This window comes from Ceratotherium simum, chromosome 13 (genome assembly GCF_057802395.1).
Source record: "Ceratotherium simum simum isolate JZ-2026a chromosome 13, ASM5780239v1, whole genome shotgun sequence".
Taxonomy (NCBI): Eukaryota; Metazoa; Chordata; class Mammalia; order Perissodactyla; family Rhinocerotidae; genus Ceratotherium; species Ceratotherium simum.
Genome location: NC_141912.1, coordinates 1,003,996 through 1,024,814, shown reverse-complemented (window position 1 = coordinate 1,024,814; position 20,819 = coordinate 1,003,996). Strand labels below are relative to the sequence as shown.

The following is a 20,819-nucleotide window of genomic DNA, read 5'->3' as shown; positions in this document are numbered from 1 at the left end:
GTACTTTCTATGGGTTTTGACAAATGCATATAATCATGTAGCCACCATTACGTCATCCTACTGAAAGATAGTTTCACTGCCCTAAAAATCTTTCATGTCTCACCTACTCATCTTTCTCCTCTCCTTAAAACTCTGGCGATCCCTGATCTTTTTACCATGTCCATAGCTTTGCCTTTTCAGAATGTCATATGGTTGGAATGATACAGTGTGTGGCCTTTTAAAATTGGATTCTTTCCTTAGTAATATGCATTTAAGGTTCTTCCATGTCTTTTTATCACTACATAGCTTGTTTCTTTTTATTCTTGAATTGTAGCCCGTTGTCTGGATGTATCACAGTTTATTTACCCATTCGCGTACTGAAGGACATCTTGGTTGCTTCCAAATTTTGGAGATTATGAATGAAGCTGCTATAAACATCTGTGTGCAGGTTTTTGTGTGGATATAAGTTTTCAACTCATCTGGATAAATACCAAAGAGTGTGTTGTGTCAGCCTCAGACTATTGATAGTAATGCTGTTGGCTAGGAATGCCTGAGGAACTCACCTGGGCCTGTTCTACTTGTGGCAGCCCCCACAGACATTTCCCCAACCAGAACCAGTGTTGTGGTTGGACCTGTTGCAGGATGCACTTCAGCAAAAACCATCAGGGAACTTTGAGGAAAAAGATTATTACTGACAGGTCCTGGAGGGTACACGTAAGCGCCACAGAGAGAGAGGTAGAGAGAGAGGGACAGAGCACAGACCTGGGACACTGCCTTTATTAATGTCAGAAGGTGGTGCCTAGGGTTTTGCAGGTTCTCTATTGGTGAATTCAAAGCAGAAGAGTGGGAATTAGGGCATGGGAAGGGAGATGTGGGGTCACTCAAGTGGTCAGTTATCTAAGTTACCCAGGTCTTTCTAAAAGGGAAACTTCACGGGTGATGGTGGCCTGTTTTCTTATCTAGTTGTTTTGCTAGTAGCTGTTATACAGCTGGCAATATGTTTATTTAAGATGGATGTCTTTGAATTGGATGCCTCGGCAATCAGAAGCTTAACGTCAGGCCCTTACACTACAGGGTGAGACTGCTGGGCCATTTACTTCATTTGCTGTCCCACTGTGCATTTCTATCAGTGATGAATGAGAGTTCCTGCTGCTCCACATCTTTGTCAGCATTTAGTGTTGTCAGTGGTTTGACTTTAGCCGTTCCAATGAGTATAGAGTGGTATCTCATTTCCTTAACTCGCATTTCCCTAGTGACATATGATGTTGAACATCTTTTCATATGCTTATTTGCCATCTGTATATCTTCTTTGTTGAGGTGTCTGTTAGATCTTTTGCCCATTTTTTTACATATATATATATTTTTATTGATGTCATAATAGTTTATAACATTGTGAAATTTAGGTTGTACATTATTATTTGTCAGTCACCATATATATACGCTCCTTTACCCCTTATGCCCACCTTCCCAACCCCCTTCCCATCTGGTAACCACTAATCTGTTCTCTTTGTCCATGTGTTTATTTATTATCCACATATGAGTGAAATCATGCAGTGTTTGTCTTTCTGTGTCTGGCTTATCTCACTTAACATAATACCCTCAAGTTCCATCCATGTTGTTGCAAATGGGACGATATTTTCTTTTTTATGGCTGAGTAGTATTCCATTGTGTGTAGATATCTATACATGTATATATATATGTGTATATATATATATACACATATATATATATCACATTTTCTTTATCCATTCATCAGTTGAAGGGCTCTTGGGTTGCTTCCACATCTTGGCTATAGTGAATAATGCTGCAATGAACATAGGGGTGCATAAGTCTCTTTGAATTGTTGATTTCAAGTTCTTTAGATAAATACCCAGCAGTGGAATAGCTGAGTCGTATGGTATTTCAATTTTTAATTTTTTGAGAAATCTGCATACTGTTTTCCATAGAGGCTGCACCAGTTTGCATTCCCACCAGCAGTGTATGAGGGTTCCCTTTTCTCCACATCCTCTCCAACATTTGTTATTTTTTGTGTTGGTAATAGTTATTCTAACAGGTGTAAGGTGATATCTCATTGTAGTTTTGATTTTCATTTCCCTGATGATTAGTGATGTTGGACATTTTTTCATGTGCCTGTTGTTTTGTCCATTTTTAAATTACGTTGTTTGTTTTTTTATTGAGTTTTAAGAATTCTTTGTATATTTTGGATTTCCATGCTTTTAACAATCTCTTTTGCAGAGCATAAATTTTTAATTTTAATGCAGTCCCACTTATCAATTTTTTCTTTCCTGGATCAAGCTTTTGGTGTCATGTGTTTTTAGATATCATTGTCAAACCCAATGTCACCTAAATTAGAAGTTCTGCCCCTATCAGTTGATAGTAAGAGAATTGATAAAATCCAGATAAAGGGCTATTTCATGTGACACAATGGTCACAAATTAGAGGAAAGAAATTTTGTTGTCACTTAAATATAGAATGAGGCTTGTAGGGTCAGGGCATATAAGGCTATTGATTTGTCTGACCTGGATATGACGTCACCAACTGTAGTCAGTGTGGCCAGGTGAGCCTTCTACACACACATGTGAGGGTTAGGGAATGTCACAAAGAATTTTCCCCAGGCTTGTTGTGGTCAGGAAAACCCAGGTGAGCCCAGCCACCCCTCCTGAGTATATTTGCCCTCTTCTCATCAAACTATGGAATCCACAATCACTTTTACAGGAAATGCTAACTTTGTTAATAGCTTCCTACAGGCTTTCTTCCTCATCTCTTCTCCCGCAGTTTCATAATTCATTCATTCTGTTCTGGGCTGAATTGTGCCCCTCCAAAATTCATATGTTGAAGCCCTAACCCCCAGTATTTCAAAGTGTAACCATATTTGGAGATAAGGTCTTTTAGTTAAGTGAAAAGGAGGTCATTAGAGTGCACCCTAATCCAATATAAGAAGAGGATATTAGGACACTGCATGCACAAAGGAAAGACCACGTGAAGATAGAGGAAGAAGACAGCCGTCTACAAGCCAAGGGGAGACACCTCAGAGGACATCAACAGTGATCTTGGACTTCCAGCCTCCAGAACTGTGAGAAAATAGACAGCTGTTTTTTATGCCACCTGGTCTGTGGTACTTGTTATGGCAGCCCTAGAAAACTATACACATTTCTTTAAAAAAATTTTCTTTAAACAAATATTTGCCCAGCACCTACTGAGATAGCACAATTTGTACTCATGAGCACTTAATTTCTTACCACTCTGGAGGATATGATTTCTGGAACATACTTTCCTAAATGGAAATCAGATGTTTCATTTTTCTTTTTCTTTTTCTTTTTCTTTTCCAGAGCCTGTACCATATGTATTATTGAGTTTTCAATTTTCAAATTCTTTGCTTCCATCTCATGTCAATTATAAATGAAAATATAGGCTTTCTTGTGTATGACTGTCCCCACATTAACTGTTCAGTACGTAGTTTGAGTCATGTTTACCCCTTGAACGCTGTGATTGTTTACAAATTATTTTGTATATGGAACTCATTTAATTATGGTTTATCTGGCTTGTTCTGTCCACATGGCTTCTAACTGGAAAAAGAGTATTAAGTCACCTTTAGGAGTTTTCACTGTATGATATTATTCTAGAATGTTTATACTGGAATGTAATGCAAATTTCCTAATGAAACCCACATCATCTTCTTCAATGGTTGAAAATATATCCCATTTAGTTTTTCATATAATTTTAAGCTGAGAAAGAAGATGCCCCCCAAAAGAATATTTATTATAACTCTATTTTGGAAAAAAAAATATATTTTATGTAGAAAAAGCCCAAAGGGCTATACACTTGTGGAATTCTATTGGGTACTTTTTGCCCACACCCACCCCCTCTTCAGAATCTTGATAATTGTCCTGCTTTCCCGTGTCACATCGGATGGAAGCTTCCACCTCCAGCTTTAGTGGTGGGTCCCTCATTGATTTGAACCAATCAGTGTTCCTCACTCTCCTGACCACAGTTCAGGAATGGACACATGACCCAGGCCTTTTTGTCTGAGTTTTCTAGGAAGAAGATTTTGGATTTTCTGCTGGATTTGAGCCCGGAAGCATGGAGCCAGGAAGCTTCTGTAGCCATCTTGTGACCATGAAGGGCAGCACACCTGCCTGGGCAAACAGAGAGAAATTGGGTCCTGATTCCTGGTCATGTCATTGGCACTGCTGGATCAAATCTCACCTGAAGAACGATCTCTTCATTTTTCAGAATAATTTTAGCTATTGATTAAGGCACTCTGAGTTGAGTTTTTGTTGTTATAATATAAATAGATCTGTTATTCAACAAACAAAGCATCCAAACTGATAAAACACAAATACGCTAAAATGATTATCTCTAGAAGATTTTTAAATTTATTGTATTCTTCTGTATTTTAAAATATTCCACAATGAAAGTGTATCTTTTTTTTTAACTTTGAAATGTGAAATATTCCTGCATACGCAATAGTGCCATGTGACAATATTTTCTGGCCATGTATAGTCCATAGTAATTTTCTTCAATTAGACATTCAATTCATTCATTCAGTTGTTTTTAAACTCTTGGCTCTCAGGTGGTCTTCCTATAGACAGATAAATAGAGGCCCATTACCAGCTTGGCTTTATCATTCTGTCTCTTAATAATTAAGCCATGCAGCTTGGGTATATTATCTCCAGTTATAGACAGCTTCATATATACAGACACATTTTTACTCAGTGATGCGCAAGAGGTGTTAGAGTTTTCTCTTGTTTTGACATTTACTTATCATCTGGCAGTTTGCCGTATATCCCCTGTAGATCCGCTCACTGCTTTTTGAGGAGAAAGGAGACACTAATGCAGCAAACACTAAGCCGGCAGGCTTGCTTGGCAGAGTGTGAAAGCTTTTCACTTCCCCTTCCAGGAACTCAGGACAGCACCCAGCTTCATCCTGAGGACTACCAAGAGCCCTGGCTCCCTAATCTTTTTTTCTGCTCTGAACTGGTGGACCACCATGGGCACTCTTTTCTTTTAGATTTCTCCTACTTCCTTGTAGAGTTCTGCCTCATCCTACTGCTGCCCTCCCCGGGCCAGCCTGGAGCAAGGAGGCGGCCCCTGACAGCAATCCAGTGACCTGGAGGGAGTTCAGGGCACCCGTGTTGCAGAGCACTACAATAAGTAAAGCTGCAAATATCTCGTCACTAGTCTAACCTCACTTTCTGTCATTTTGGTCACTCCCATGGAGGGTGAGTTGAGAGTGAAGTGGTCCATGTATGAAGTGGGCATATCCAAAGACAGCTCTGAAATAGGCTCCACTTCAGCCTCTTTATTATTGTCTCCGATGATTGCTTGCTGCCACCACACCAGAAACAAGAAGTCACTTAAAGACCTCTGCCTACTCCTCCTGCTCATCAAGGGAGCCTGTCCTTTTTCATTTACCTGTTTCTTTCCCAGTGCTTTCTGTTGTTTTAGAGGATGTGCTCAGTTGGATCAAGGCTACAACAGTTTCATAAAGAAGAGAGAATCTCAGAACACAAACTACATTTATCTAAGGTGAGTGACAGGCACACAGTTTCCAATTACTTTCTTGGCTTGTCATAATTTAAAACATTAAATTGTCTCTCAATAATTCTTCCCTGCAGCTCATCCTTCTCTCCTCACACCCCTGCCCCAGGACTCTGGAGCCTCAGATGCAGCCTCCCAGCATCTGCCCCTCTTTGCTCTGCAGGATGCATGAACTAAGTCAGCCTCTCCAGAGAAACCTTCTGACTAACTTGGTTTTTCGTTCTGGGTGTTCCAGGTCTCCCTCTTCTTATCCCTTGTCCTTATTATTTTCAAGAATGAATTTTATTTCATTCCTTTTTTGATGCTATAATACATTACCTAGTACAAACTTCTCAAGGACCAAATATGTAAAAAGTATGTCTCCAGTGCACAGTTTTCCCCAATCACGCTGTTGCTCTGCTCCATGGGGGCACCCATCTTCTTGCGTTTTCTTCCCGAGATATTCCACTCACATGTAAACAGTGTTATCTAATTCTGACAGATTAGAGTTTTCATCTTCATTGCTGCCTACAGGGATCAGAAAGCTCTTGCCAACATGAGGCATCATGTACCAGTGTGACTGCTCATGTGAGGAACACACTTTTTCTCTTACTCCTTGGTCTCAGCCATGCAGCACCAGCCTTGAACCTCAGCAATAAGACAGAAGGTTGCATTGACTTTCACCATGCCACATTGTCAGTCTTCAGGATGGCCTAGGATACGGAGCCCTGCACGTCCCTTGGTCACAAATGTTAGAACTACCCCGAATTGGATTGATTGCTTTCTGTTCCTGGTGCACAGCAATCACTTTTACATCCCCGTTAACGAGCCTCGTCAAGACTCATTTCACCACACTCGGGCATTAGATCTCGTTTTCTGAGTCCCATGTATTTCTTTTTCTTTGTTTATTGGCCTTATTTGGTGGAGTGTATCTCCACTACCTTCTTAAGAAAGGGTCTGACAAGACATCTTGCCTCTACTCTCCCACTCTGGATAGTTTAGTGAGAATAGCATTTTAGATTAAAAATCATTTTCCTTCAGAATTCTGAAAGCATTGTTTCTTTGTAATCTACCATGCAACATTGCTGTTGGGAAAAAAATGAAGCTAAATTCTAATTCCTGTCCCTTTCTTGTGACCTGTTGATCATGTTGCTGCTGTTGTTTTGGTTTTCTTTCTGGAAGGTTTTAGGATATTTTGTCCTCATTGCTTTGAAATTTTAGAATGATTTGGCTTGATATGAATCTATTTTCATCAATTGTTTTGGGTTTAGTATCTCCTTCAATCTAGAAACTTGTGTACTTCAGTTCTAGAGAATTATTAAAATTCCTTCACTGGTGTTTTCTCCCTTCTATTTTTTTCACTCCACTTTTTGGAAATTCTGTTATTTGAATGTTGGACCTATAATTTTCTTAACTTCTCTTTCTTGTTTTACATCTCTGTCCTTTTGCTCTACTTTTGGTACTTTTTGCTCTACATAACTTCATTTCTTAAGCTTTCTATTACTTTTAAATTTCATTATTTTATTAAAAAAATTTTTAAATTGTAGTAAAACACACATAACATAAATTTTGCTATTGTAACCATTTTTAAGTGTACAGTTCAGTGGTGTTAAGTATATTCATATTGTTTTGCAACTATTACCACCATGCATCTCCAGAACTCTTTTCATCTTGCAAAATGGAAACTCAGTACCCATTGAACACTAATTCCCCATTTTATCTTCCTCCCGGGCCCTGGCAACCACTATTCTACTTTTTGTCTTTATAATTTTGACTATTCTAGGTACTTCATTTGTCTTTTTGTGACTGGATTATTTCACTTAGCATAATGTTTTCAAGGTTCATCTATGTTGTAGCGTGTGTCAGAATTTCCTTCCCCTTTAAGACTAAATAATATTCCATTATATGTATATACCACATTTGTTTATCCACCATCTGTCAGTGGACACTTGGGTTGCTTCCACCTTTTGGCTATTGTGAATAATGCTACTATGAACATGGGTATACAAATATTTCTTCAAGACACTGCTTTCAGTTTTTTTTGGATATGTACCCAAAAGTAGAATTGCTTGATCATATGATAATTCTATTTTTAATTTTTTGAGGAACTGCCATACTGTTTTCCACAGTGGCTGAACTATTTGCACAATAGTGCGCCAAGTTTCCAGTTTCTCTACGTGCTCATCAATGCTTGTTGTTTTCTGATTTTTTGATAGGAGCCATTCAATTCCTTAAATTGTAAAGTTAGCTTATCGATTTGAAATCTTTCTTCTTTTTTTTTTTTGTGAGGAAGATTAGCCCTGAGCTAACATCCATTGCCCATCCTCCTCTTTTTGCTGAGGAAGATCAGCGCTGGGCTAATATCCATACCCATCTTCCTCTATTTTGTATGTGGGATGTCTGCCACAGCATGGCTTGAGAAGCAGTGTGTAGATCTGCGCCTGGGATCCAAATTCACTAACCCCAGGCTGCCGAAGCAGAGCACACAAACGTAACCACTGCTCCACCAGGTTGGCCCCCCTTGCTTCTTTTTTTAACGTAAGCATTTACAGCCATAAATTTCCCCCTTAGCACTACTTTAACTGCATCCCTTTAGTTTTGATATGTTGTGTTTTCATTTTCATTCATCTGTGTTTTCTAATTTCCCTTGTGATTTTCTTCTTTGATCCATTGATTGTTTGAGTGTACTGTTTAATTTCCACAAATCTGTGATTTCTCCAGTTTTCCTTCTATTCTTAATTTCTAACTTCATCCCATTGTGACCAGAGAATATACTTTGTATGATGTCTATCTTTTTAAATCTATTGAAACTTAATCTGTGGCCTAACTATGGTCTATCCTGGAGAACATCCTGTGTGCATTTGGGAATGTGTATTCTGTTGTTGGGTAGAGTGTTCTGTATATGTCTGTTAGATATAGTTGGTTTATTGTGTTGTTGAAGTCCGCTGTTTCCTTACTTATCTTCTGACTGGTTGTTCTATCCATTATTGAGAGCAGGATATTAAAGAAATTTCTTTTTTGTTTCTTACTTTCCACAAAAGGCAGCTTAAATAAGTCACACCCCCAGGGAGAGGGGAAGAGACATGGTAGTGGGGAAGCTTGGTCTGTTAAAGAATGTTAGATCATCGACTCCAAAATGCCTTCAACTTAGAGACAATGAAAAGAGGACTCAGCAAGTTTCAGTCATACAGGGTGTTTCAGTCACACAGGGCTTTTCAGTTGCACAGGGCATTTCACTCACACAGAGTGTTTCAGTCACACAGGATATTTCAGTCACACTGGGCGTTTCAGTCGCACAGGACATTTTAGTCTCACAGGATGTTTCAGTCACACAGGGTGTTTCAGTCACACAGGGCGTTTCAGTCACACTGGGCCTTTCAGTCACATAAGGCATTTCAGTCACACTGGGCTTTTCAGTTGCACAGGGCATTTCAGTCACAGAGCACGTTTTAGTCCCACAGGACATTTCAGTCACACAGGATGTTTCAGTCTCACAGGGCGTTTCAGTCACACTGGGCTTTTCAGTCACACAGGATGTTTCAGTCTCACAGGGCGTTTCAGTTACACTGGGCTTTTCAGTTACACATGATGTTTCAGTCTCACAGGGCATTTCAGCCACACTGGGCTTTTCAGCCACACAGGGTGTTTCAGTCGCACAGGATGTTTCAGTCACACAGTGTGTTTCAGTCCCACAGGGCATTTCAGTCACACAGGGCTTTCAGTCACACAGGGTGTTTTAGTCATACAAGGTGTTTCAGTTGCACAGGACATTCAGTCACACAAGTCTTTCAGTTGTACAAGTTATTTAAATTTCACAGATAATTTCAGTTGCACAGGTAGAATTACCAGACATCAGTGTCCATCCTGCCCTAGAATGAAACAGTTGCTGTGATGGCTGACTAGTACTGTGGTCCTATCTTCACAAGCTCCATTTCTCTTTGTGTATCCATCACATTACACTTAGTGTAAGTGTTCAAGTGCTTTAATGTTTTTCCAGTGTTTCATATCATTTCTCAAATGTTTTCAGTTTGGCCAAACCCCAAATGTATTTTTGCCAAACTTCTTCCTCTTCAATCTGTCTACATTTCAAAGAAAATTTGAGCCATCTGTTTCTGTTTCATTGGCTTAGCTATTCAAAATTCTCTTTGGTAGAAATTAAGTGCAAGATGTCTTTTAAATCTCTGCTTAAGCCTTCCACACCCTTCTCTGAAGCACTTCATAATAAAAGGGTCTGCAGAATCAAGGTCTTTTTTGAACACCACATTTTGACTAAATGCCTTCCTCATTTGTACTCACATCACACACCTGCCCACCAGTGAAATGTTAATTGGCAGATGAGTCCAGGAGGGCCAGGGTCCTTTTACAATAAATGAGTCACTGACCCGGATTATCCACTTTTCTCTCCATGCTTAACCTACTCTCTGTTTGCTTAGGGGATTTATTTCAGGATAGCACAGACAGCATTTCTTTTCTACATACTTTTCTATATTTGAATAAGTACTATAAAAATAGATGTCATTTATATTATTATATCAAAAATAAAAACCAGACTAATATAATGATAATGCAGTTTTCATTTTAAGCAAAATAAGCACACGTATAGAATGAGAAGTAGTTTGTTACACACTAAATTAATATTATTTATTGAGTATAGAAGGAACTTTGGATCAAACTGTATATCGAAAATGTTTATTTTTATATCCTGAATTTTCTTCATTCAACATGTATCATGAGCACTTTTATTTAACCTAATCTTCAAAACATGATTTTATGGCTCTATTGTATTTAAGTACACAATTATTCTTTAAACTGTTTCTAATTTTCTATCTTTATAAATCACACTCAGGAGGCATCCTTGTATATAAGTCCTTAACCGTGTTTCTGATAATTTCCATAGAATAGACTGTTAGAGCTGGGATTACTGGAATAAAGAGTATAAATGTTGCCAAACTGCTCTTCATAAGGTTCATTATCTTTTTAAAACTTTTACAATATGAACCTTAATAATTTATTTATTTCAAAGTTGGACATTTAAGTTCTTACAAACTTTTCCTACTACAAACAACAGGGATTAATTTTAAAGCACATTTATTTTAATCAGTGATAGAGCATAAAATAATGTCTGTTTTCTGATTCTCTCTGGCATATTTAAGGAAACAATAAAAGAGAAATAATAATTTGCACTTAAAAAGATAACTGGCAACCCCCAATGAGGAAATTAACCCAGTGATTAAGCCAAAATAATTAAATCATGTGAAGAAAAAAAATTTTAAATGTCTTCATCTAATAATGTATTTCAAGATGGAGTTGGAAACAGGATGTTGGGAATCATAGGTATACCAATTCAGAAGGGCTTGTGTGAGTGAGAAAATTTTACAAGTACATCGAGGCAAATGATATAGAAGAAAAGAAACAATCCATAAACCAATATAGTGGAATGGAATTTTTTTAAATGGTAATAATAACAACAATAATAAAAATAATGATGTCATAATTATTTATAAAATGTATATTTGACAAAAAAGATAAAGAAAATTAATGATGGAAAATGACAAAGTTATGAGAGACCATAGAATGGGCCTTGACAAAAGGCAGAATGTAAACTATCATGTGTGGATAATTTGGGGTATACATTTCAGATTTTGATGACATATATTCTGAAACCTAGAGGGTGACCAGATAGCCAAACATTTTAATGACTGAAGAATCAGGACAAAGGTTCATACACAAGAGAAAAGCAGTGATACCAAGCAATGGCTCACTCTGCTCACCGCGATCTGAGCCAATTAATCACAGAGTTAGAGATCGAGGAATGAAGTTTAATTAGATTAGCCGGCAAATCGGAAGACGGGTGACTAACGTCTCAAAGACCCATCTCTAAAGATTACAGAATCTCTGGGCCGGCCTGTGGCGTAGCAGTTAAGTGCGCGAGCTCCACTGCTGGCGCCTGGGATCGCGCACCGTCGCACCACTTGTCAGACTATGCTGTGGCTGTGTCCCACACAAAGTGGAGGAAGATTAGCACGGATGTTGGCTCAGGGCCAGTCTTCCTCAGCAAAAAGAGGAAGATTGGCATGGATGTTAGCTCAGGGCTGATCTTCCTCACAAAAAAAAACAAAAGATTACAGAATCTTGAGGCAGCTATATAGGGAAAATGGGCAGTGAGGAGGGGGTCCAGGGATGTTGGTCTCCAGGCATGACGGGCTCTGGGCATCACATTGTTTCATTCTTCTGTCAGCTGTGATGGATACTTTGTAGGTGTGTTTCCCGCCTGTGGTCAGCCTGTTCCTGGAGAGAAACTCATAGAACAAAGTTTTAATTTATCAAGCTATTGGGGAGTACATACGTAAGCGGAGGCCATAAATCAGGGGAACATGTGAATTTTTTTGAGTACGTGCAGAACAGCAAGTAGTCACACAGACAAGGGGCTGGGGCCGTTTAGTGTAACAAGATGGCCTCACTTATGCTCACTTACAGCAGGACAACTATTTTTCTGAGAGAAAACTGACAAACACAGAGAGTGATGTTGTGAATTACAGAAGAGCAAGTCTGGCTATGCGCTCCCACTAAATAATAGCAGATGGAGAAAAAGGAGAGAGAATGGCTGCTATTGAGATAGCACTGGATTTTAAATAAAAAGAGTAAGATCATGGCCTTGAATCCTTTGCTTTTTAGCATATGACTTAACTTTTCTGAATCTCCATTTTTAAGTTCGTAATGTAGAATTAATAAAATCTACCCCTCTTGCCACGCAGGGTTTCTGTTCGGATGAAATGTTTTGTAAGCTGTGAAGTGCCATAGCAATGTAAGTTGTTTTCCTGTCATCACCTGAAGACCAGGGGGTCTTTGAGAGTTATCAACTCTAAGAGACTTTAGATGTGACCCAGAAGACAGAATTAGCCTTCTCAGCCTTTGCACTTTGTTGACCCAGATGTGAAATTCAACATCCCTTCAAATTCCCCAAAATAACCCATTATTATAAGAGTGTCAGTAAACCGTGTCGGCTTTATTAAAGGTCCTTGATGTGGAGATGGAGGTGAGCCACCCATCCCCCGTTAAACCATCCACCAAATCCCCATGCAGCATTTCTGTCTCACTGCTCACGGCTGGTCCTTCCCTCTGCTTCCCTCATTGCCATCCTCACTGGGTCTTCCTCTGACTCCCTTCCCCTCCTCCTCCTCTCCCTAGACACGTAGAAAAATTCAGCTTTTTCAGTTCCTGCCCCCAGGATTATAAACTGAATCCCTTCAAGATGGTCTGAGCACCACACCCTTCCCATTAATGCCAGGTACTCTTTAGAAAGCCATTGGGATAATGGAGCAAAAGCTGAGTCGATAAAAAATAAATTAAAAAAAAAAATTTTATATAGAAAACAAAACACTAGAAGAAATTTTACTACTTTACTGGAACATTATGCAAATAATCTGTTCATTAAACAAACTATTATTGATGTCCAAAGGAGGAATACAATGAATCAAGTAACACAAACAAGGACATTGGAAGGAAGACCCAGTAGGCACTCACAGGGCGAGCCTTGACTATTTGAAACAAAGATCCCTGAATCTAAGAATCTCAAAGAATTTCTTCTATGAATGTGTATTTTTGTGGGGAAAAAGGATGTACACAAATGAACAATACATGTGTGAAATAATGAGATTTCTCAAGACAGAAATGTAAGAGGTATCACAAAGCAGTACCCAATTATTTGCCAAAGAGGGTTAAATCACTAACAGCCACGAGTGAGGAGTATGAAGAGATCATTATGGGCTAGGATCATCTGGGAGGCTTCATGGAAGAGGCAGGCCTAAAGTTCATGAGTAAGCAGTGGGTGAACATCAGGGAGAAGGCATTTCTGTTAGAAAGTGTGATGTGAGAGAAATCACAGACACAGGGAAAGCCTGGGGCCAGGAAAATGTGAGCAGAGCAAATTAGGTGCAGGCTTCACCTGGGGAGGCATGCGAGCCAGGACTAAAGACTGCATTAGAGAATCCTGAAGTCAGGCTGGAGCTCATCCCAGAGGAAGCTCATAGAACTCGCGCAGTGGAATGTCAGAAGACCGTAGGGCCTTAGGAAGCTTAGTCTGACAGAGGGGAGCGGAATGCATCTGAGCTGGGACCTTTCAGAAGGCAGGGTGTGAGGCAGAGGCAATTGTAATGCTCCAAGCACGAGATGATGAGGGTCTGGATCCCAGGGAGTGATGGCAGGGAAACAGAAAAAATAAAAGGAAAATCTGCAAGATTTGGCAATTGATTAGTTGTGAAGTTGAGGAGGTAAAAAGTAAGGAATGTGTCCAAGATCATCCTGGGGTGAAAATGAAAAGCAACAGTATCATGATTAGAAATACAGGTGTGGGGGAGGGATCGAGTTGGTGAAGAAAGTTGATGAATGAGTCATTGGCTTGTATACCAAATATGTACAGCAAAGAGTTTGAAAAGTGAGAAAGAAAAGTCAGGACAAAAACCAGGAAATATGTCAGGGCCAAAGATCACAGCATGTCTTCCCAGCTTCTCCCTTCCCAAATGACCCATCCGGAGATTTTCTGCTAGAAAGTCCATTTGTGGCGGGAGTATCCAAGCAGCCTGAGAAAGAGGCTCCCTGGAAAGTCCAGTTGGGTGTGGGCAAAGCCCATGTGGCCCACGGCGGCAGGTTCTGATTCTAGGTTGGGCTGTGGTAGAGACTGTGCCGGGTCCCGCCATCAGGCGTCCTGTGGGACATGCTGACGTTCAGGTGTCTGCACTTCCAGGTCTAGCTCTTGGGAAGCTCCTCCCCACAAACGTGCTGAGGGCTCTGCAAGCAGAGTAAAAGGGCAGGGAGAGAAAGGGGAGATCACCCAACAGGTTGAAGTGTTGAAGCCAAGAGCTCCAAGCCTCTTACGTCACACCTCATGGGGGGCGGGAACAAATCTCCGCCATGTTCATAGTGGCTGCTTCTTCCTCACTGAAATAAGTCTGATGCTCTTCTTGGGCTGTAGTACTTCCATGACGCTTGTGAAGCTGCAGTCCTGTGGAATCCTTCAAAGACACCTGAACCCATCCATGGCCTTCTTAGAATGCTGTGGCTTTGCTTCCATATCTGGAAAATCTGTGTGACTATGGGTGTCTCTTTCCAATGGAAACAGAGTGAAATATCACTTGGCCAGCTAAATCATGCAGCCCTACACCATGCGTCCTCTTGGGCAACCACATGGACCGTATTCCATCTACTTCAAATGTTAATTTTTTAATGAACAAAAAGAAAATCTAATAAATAAACCTAATCTGTTGCCATAATATTTCTAGTCTATCATGAGAATAGCTACTGTTTAATGGAGTATTTATGGTTGTTTTAATCATTAAAGCATGTCATTTCATGAAACTGCTTTTTAACAAACCACTACTGGATGTTTTACACTTGATACTCATTTTTTTTAACTAATCATGTTTACTAAACAGATCGGCTTTTCCCTCCTCTTCTGTTTCAACTTAATGTTGTCTGGGAGGACAGAGAACACCCTTGAAAGTGTGTCTTCAATGGAGGAAGAGAAGTTAAGGAGGAGCTTTCTACAGAGGGCAGAAATGAGTGATGGAAACAAAACTCACAAAGAACATAAAGAAAATCACGGGCAAGATGACCTGTTGGACTGTGCAAGCATGAAAACAAACCATTAGTGTTACAACAAAGATAGCATCATATATACATGACGAGTCACAAACACAGACAAACTTGAGCCTCCAGGCATCTTGTTGGGCACAGGAACACGGTTCTCAAGTATTTAGATCGCTCTATCGTGAGTAGCGATGGGAATGAAAGGCCTGGCCTCACGTCAGTTCAGAGAACACTCGCTATTCTGGGCTAAACTGGGAAACTGATGAAGAAAAGAGAGACCTACCAGCACATAAACAAATAAGAGTAAATTATTTTTACAAGTCATTGCGTGTGTGCATGTTTTAATGATTTGATAGAAGAACTTTACAACTAATTATGGCTAGTTGTTAAGAAGCTAATTTTATACTTTAAACCTCTGCCAATTTACCAGTAGCTAAGAAGGCAAGCATGAAGACAGATATATAATCATGTAGTTTTATATCATAATAGTATAGTATTAAGTTACATGCAGTATATATTATGGGACATTCTCAGAGTTTTGTACCACTTGTTCCTTATAAACCATAATTATAAAATAATTCTCCCCTTAATTTATTAGTATTACTATCAATTAAAATTTATTAAGCCAAACTTTTCCAAACAAAGTCACTCCCCGCTTGTAAAGAGAGCCCATTTGGAAAGTGAATTGAGTACTTTTTGCCACTGGGGTACAATTTACAAGTAAGTGGTCCAATTTAGTAAGTGATGGTTACACTGAATTCTTGAGAGTCAGACTGGGTTAAAAGAATCACTTTGATTTTTTTAGATGGCTGAAAAACCAGAAAGAGGTTTCCATTTATGAGAATACTCTAGATCAGCACTGTTTAATAGAAATAGAACAAGAGCAAAAATACAAGACGTGTATAATTTTAAATTTTCTAGTTGCTGAGTTTTTAAAAAGTAAAGGGAAAAAAATGAATTTTAATAAAATGTTTTATTTAACCCAACATATCCAAATTACTGTCATTTCAGCATACAATCAATTTAAAAATTATTGACATGCTTAACATTTAAAATCTGGTGTGTATTTTGTGCTTACAGCACATCTCAGTTTGGACTAGCCACATGTACGGTGCTCAATAACCACATGATGCTAAGAGGCCACAGTAGTGGACAAGTTAGCTCTAGACCAAGCAACCTGCTCTCGAAAATAGACACAAAATACAAATGACATAGACTGGTACAACGATTGATTCATTTATTAAAAATTTATTGTGGGAAAACAAAAAAAGTAGATTGAGGGGGATTGATATGATTAATTATAGTTTGAATCTGTTATTTAATTACCACTTTAGAACATGGCCGTATTTGGAAATACAACATAGTATTAAAGTTCTAATAATAGAAGTAATTCATTAGAGATTACATTTGTAGTCACTTTCCTTTCATACAAAAATAGATGAACTATACAGGGAAGCATTTGATTGGAATGATTTGTATGCAATATTCTTTTAAGGCTTCAATTTGATTAATTTTTAAGATAGCTACTATTTAGTGGGAAATAATTTCTAAAACTGTAAATATCAGCAAGTTGCTTCTGATACATGCCTTAAGACACAGACTTGAGAAGAGCTAGACACCATCCTATCTACATGGAAAAAGTTAAAGTCTATGGCAAAAACTAAATAATACATGAATAAAAACATAATCTTAGGAACAGCATCTGTGCAAGATGGCCCTCCTTTGTATCTGACCATATTAAACGGTAAACTGGAGGATTTCATTTTCAGGCTTCTACTAAGTAGAGCAGTTGTCTAATGGAGAACACATGGGCCACTGGATTAGAGAAAGGCAAGTTGTATTCTATCTGGTTTATAATCTCATCAATTGAGGGGTTGGCTTAGTGGGTCATAGACTGTTTAGCACCAAAGATTCAGCCTTATAAGGTTGACTCAGTTCTTACTCATCCCTCTCATCTGTTTCCTATAGAAAGTCTTTTAGATGAAACTCTCAAAACTGGTCATGAGCCCGTTGCACATGTTATTAAAGGTCTTATACTGCTTATAGTATGAGCAAAGAGGGCTTGGGTCTTTCTGGACGCTTGAATACATTTCAAATTCTTATCTTTCTGGAGATCACTGGATCTAAAAGAAAAATCCAATCAATTATGTGACCACGTTGATGTTTCAAACAGCAAGTATGCAAAGAAAATTATTGCTTTGGGCTCCACAAAAACCCCAACCCTCAGTATTTTAAAGAACAAAATGTCTCGTTTGTAGCAGGCACTGTAATAGTGGGACAAACACAGCTTTGTAATTCAAACAGACTCAGTTTCAAATCCTACCTCTAATTGTGTAACTTTCAGCTTCAGTGTGACCTGATCCTCAGTTTTCCAAGCCGTAAAGGAGAAATAGCATCTATGTCATGAAATCATTAGGAGGATTAAATGAAGTGACATATGTAAAGCACCCCATATACCACTTGGCCCATAGTAAGCAACCAACCCATGGCGGTAACTATTAATACTGAAGTAATGAACCCAATGAGCCTTAAAAAGTCTTCTTCATTTTCATACAAAAAAATGTACACAGTAAGACTATATACCAAAAGACAAAATCAAACTAACCTGAAAAGGCCAGTCAGAACAGCTGATTTTGTCAGTGTCTGTACCCAATTTATTGTTAGTGTTCCTAAGTTTACCAAGTGCCTCCCTTCTGTGCAGCATGGTGCCGTCACACCATTTAGCCTGTGGGAATTTCAGATCACCTGATGTTGATGCCTGGGAGGATGTATGCAGATGTCTCCTGGCACGTTAGATCTTTGGAAAGCAGGTGCCTGTTTCTCGGGGCTGTTACAGGAAAGGCAAGTTGAGGTCTGCTGAGGACAGATGCACAAGGGGCATTAGATTTCCATTCTATTAATCCCGCACATTCAGATAGAAGGTGGCACGAGAAGGGGTTTCGTTACCACGGCCTCGTCCTTTCCAGCACCACACACCTTTTGTACAATTCTTCCACCTCAAATCAACGCAGAAGCAAAAGTCATCAGGTGGTCTTATTTTATAAAAGAGGTGTTGTGAGGGGCATTGGAAGGAGGTTAAATGCAGCAGCAATGGAACAGTTGTGGCACCTCCTTGTTCCATTTTCTTTCTTAGATTGACTTGAAAAAATAGCAAGGGATTTGCGTTAGGAAAGGTGTACCATTTATCGGTGATTGTGACCATGTACGCCCTCAGAGGAATGAGTGAAACCAGGCTGCAGGGAGGGTTTGGTCAGAGAGAAGGATGTGGTTAAGTGGGGCTCTGCTTGTGCCGGTTAATTTCATATTTGTTAACTAACACCAGTCACTGCTGCATACGGCAGAGCGAGAAGTTAAGAGCTTGCCTGCAAGAGTCTCCCCACTGCGCTCAAGTCTCGGCTGTTCCACCAGCTGGTGAGCGACCTCAGACAGCTCACCTAGCCTTCCTGAGCCTCAGTTCTTAGAGCTATGAAATGGGTATAATAAAAGAACCAAACCATCATTGCTGTGGAAAATTAGAAAAGGTTTTTTACAATGCCTGACGTACAACAAACAAGCATTTTCTGTGAGCTGTTTTCTGGCGATTGAAGGATTCAACTTAAAAATGTTTTTCTAAATCTCTGAATGAATCTATAGCTTACCAAAGTGATAATAATACCTGCCACTTTTAAGTTCCTGTTTCTTGAGTTCCTTAGAAAGGTGAGGCAACTAGTCCAAAGTCACATACCTCATCCACAGCACAGCAAGTTTGGAACTCAGGCAGCAAGCACATTACCTCTACGGAGTATGTTAACAGACCATTGGTGAGAACATCACGTCCCTGAGGCTGAGGAAAGCGAGGCTGAGGCTAGGGCAGTGCGGGAAGTAGACAGTTCCGCTGAGGTGGAGGTTGGCTTCAAAACCCACTGTGTTTGACCCAGTCCTTCTTTATGACGTTGATCTCTCTACTAAAGACCAAAAGCTGTGGCTCAGAGGGACAGGAGCTGAAGACTGGCCTTGGCCGCCATTTTATCCAGGTTGTGAGGGTTGGATCTTGCTTGATTTTGGTTATCCTTTTGATAAAATGGTCCAGAAAGTTCTCTCCCTGAGGGATCTTTGGTCAAGAAGCTTTAATGTCTAATGTCTGTTTCTGTTTAGACATTAAAGACAAAAAAACTACCGTTTTTCTACTTCACACTGCAATTGCTATATGGGGTAATAGGTGTTCCTCCCCTTCAAAAAGGCAAATTTTATTAGTTTATAGAAAAAACGAAACTTATTAGCCTAAGAAAAATGAAAATGATGAGTAGAAAAATCACCAGAAAATCACACCTTATCATTTCCACTTCCCTAAAATCCTCCTAAAGGCCAAAACATTTTCCTAGAAGACACCAAGCAAACCAGGTGAACCTAATTCTAAAACTTCATCACACTTGCCTATTAGTGGACAGCTTTTGAGGAGGACCCTAAAAAAAGGCAAGTTCTAGAACGTTCAGCTGGTGCAGACCTGGAACAGTGCTTTCAACTGTTTCAGAAGCTGTGACTCAGGTTATTGAAAGTGCCCTTAGAAGTAAATTGTTCACCCTTCTCAGGTAAATTATCTCTTCCAAGGCACTGAATGGGCAGCACCTTGATGCCCAGAAGAGGTTTTTTCCTTGACCAGCTCTGGTGATGGGTTCAGAATCACACCACCTCCAGAGCCCTCTGGCCTATATTAGTTTCCTGTTGCTGCTGTAACAAATTTCCACAACTTGATGGCTTAAAACAACTCATATTTATTTTCTAACAGTTCTAGAGGTCAAAAATGCAAAATGGGGGCCAGCCCAGCAGCACAAGCGGTAAAGTGTGCGCGCTCAGCTGCGGCGGCCCGGGGTTCGCCAGTTTGGATCCCGGAAGTACACTGAATCACCGCTTGTCAAGCCATGCTGTGGCGGCGTCCCATATAAAGTGGAGGAAGATGGGCATGGATGTTAGCCCAGGGCCAGTCTTCCTCAGCAAAAAAAGAGGAGGATTGGCAGATGTTAGCTCAGGGCTGGTCTTCCTCATAAAAAAAAAAATGCAAAATGGGTTTCACTGGGGTAAAATCAAGGTGTGGGCAGGGCTGGGTCCTTTTGGAGGCTCCAGGGGAGAATCCATTTCCTTGCCTTTTCTGGTTGCTATAAGCTGCCCATATTCCTTGGACATTCTTGACCTCGGCTTCGGTCTGTTTCTGTTGCCATGTCTCCTTCTCTTTCTGACCCTCCTGCTTCCCTCTTAAGGGACCTTCATGATTACATTGAGAGCCCACCCAGATAATCCAGGATGATTTTCCCATCTCAAAACCCTTAACTTAATCACATCTGCCTGTGATGTAAGGTGACTTGCCAGGTAAAGCGACAAGTCACATGTTCTAGGGATTAGGATATGGACATCTTTGGGGACCATTGCTCAGCCAACCACAGAGCCTGAAGGAGAGCGACCAAGGCTGGGCCTAGAGCAGACCCTCTGGACAGCCAGCTTCTGGTAGTGGGGTCCTTCCGGGAGTGTGCCTGCCCCGCCTTGGATGGTTTGCCTGTCTGTGGGTCCCACATTTACCAGCAATAAAAAAAGCTCCACAAGGCTTTTGATTTTATTCAGAGGATGAAATGACCAACTGAGAGAAAGCCTCTATTTGACCTATGGATTCTAAGTCACTCACTTTAAAAAAGAAAGTAGAATAAGGGATAGATATATAATAATAAACTATCTTGTAATTTCCAGTGAGTGAACATTGGATTCCT

The 20,819-nt window shown here is 39.9% G+C and overlaps 1 long non-coding RNA gene across 5 annotated transcripts in view; it reads left to right on the top strand.

The window, feature by feature from the left end:
- Window positions 1-20,819, top strand: part of LOC147915348 (uncharacterized) — a 68,510-nt gene that overhangs the window by 30,155 nt on the left and 17,536 nt on the right. The window contains exons 3-5 of one of the 5 annotated variants that reach the window (XR_015553920.1): window positions 5,428-5,508; window positions 12,255-12,304; window positions 14,931-15,535. This is a non-coding gene — a long non-coding RNA (uncharacterized LOC147915348). Of the gene's footprint in view, window positions 1-4,017; window positions 5,509-12,254; window positions 12,305-14,930; window positions 15,536-20,819 lie in introns of those variants that run through there. The other 4 variants (XR_015553919.1, XR_015553921.1, XR_015553922.1 and 1 more) reach the window with 4 other exon arrangements.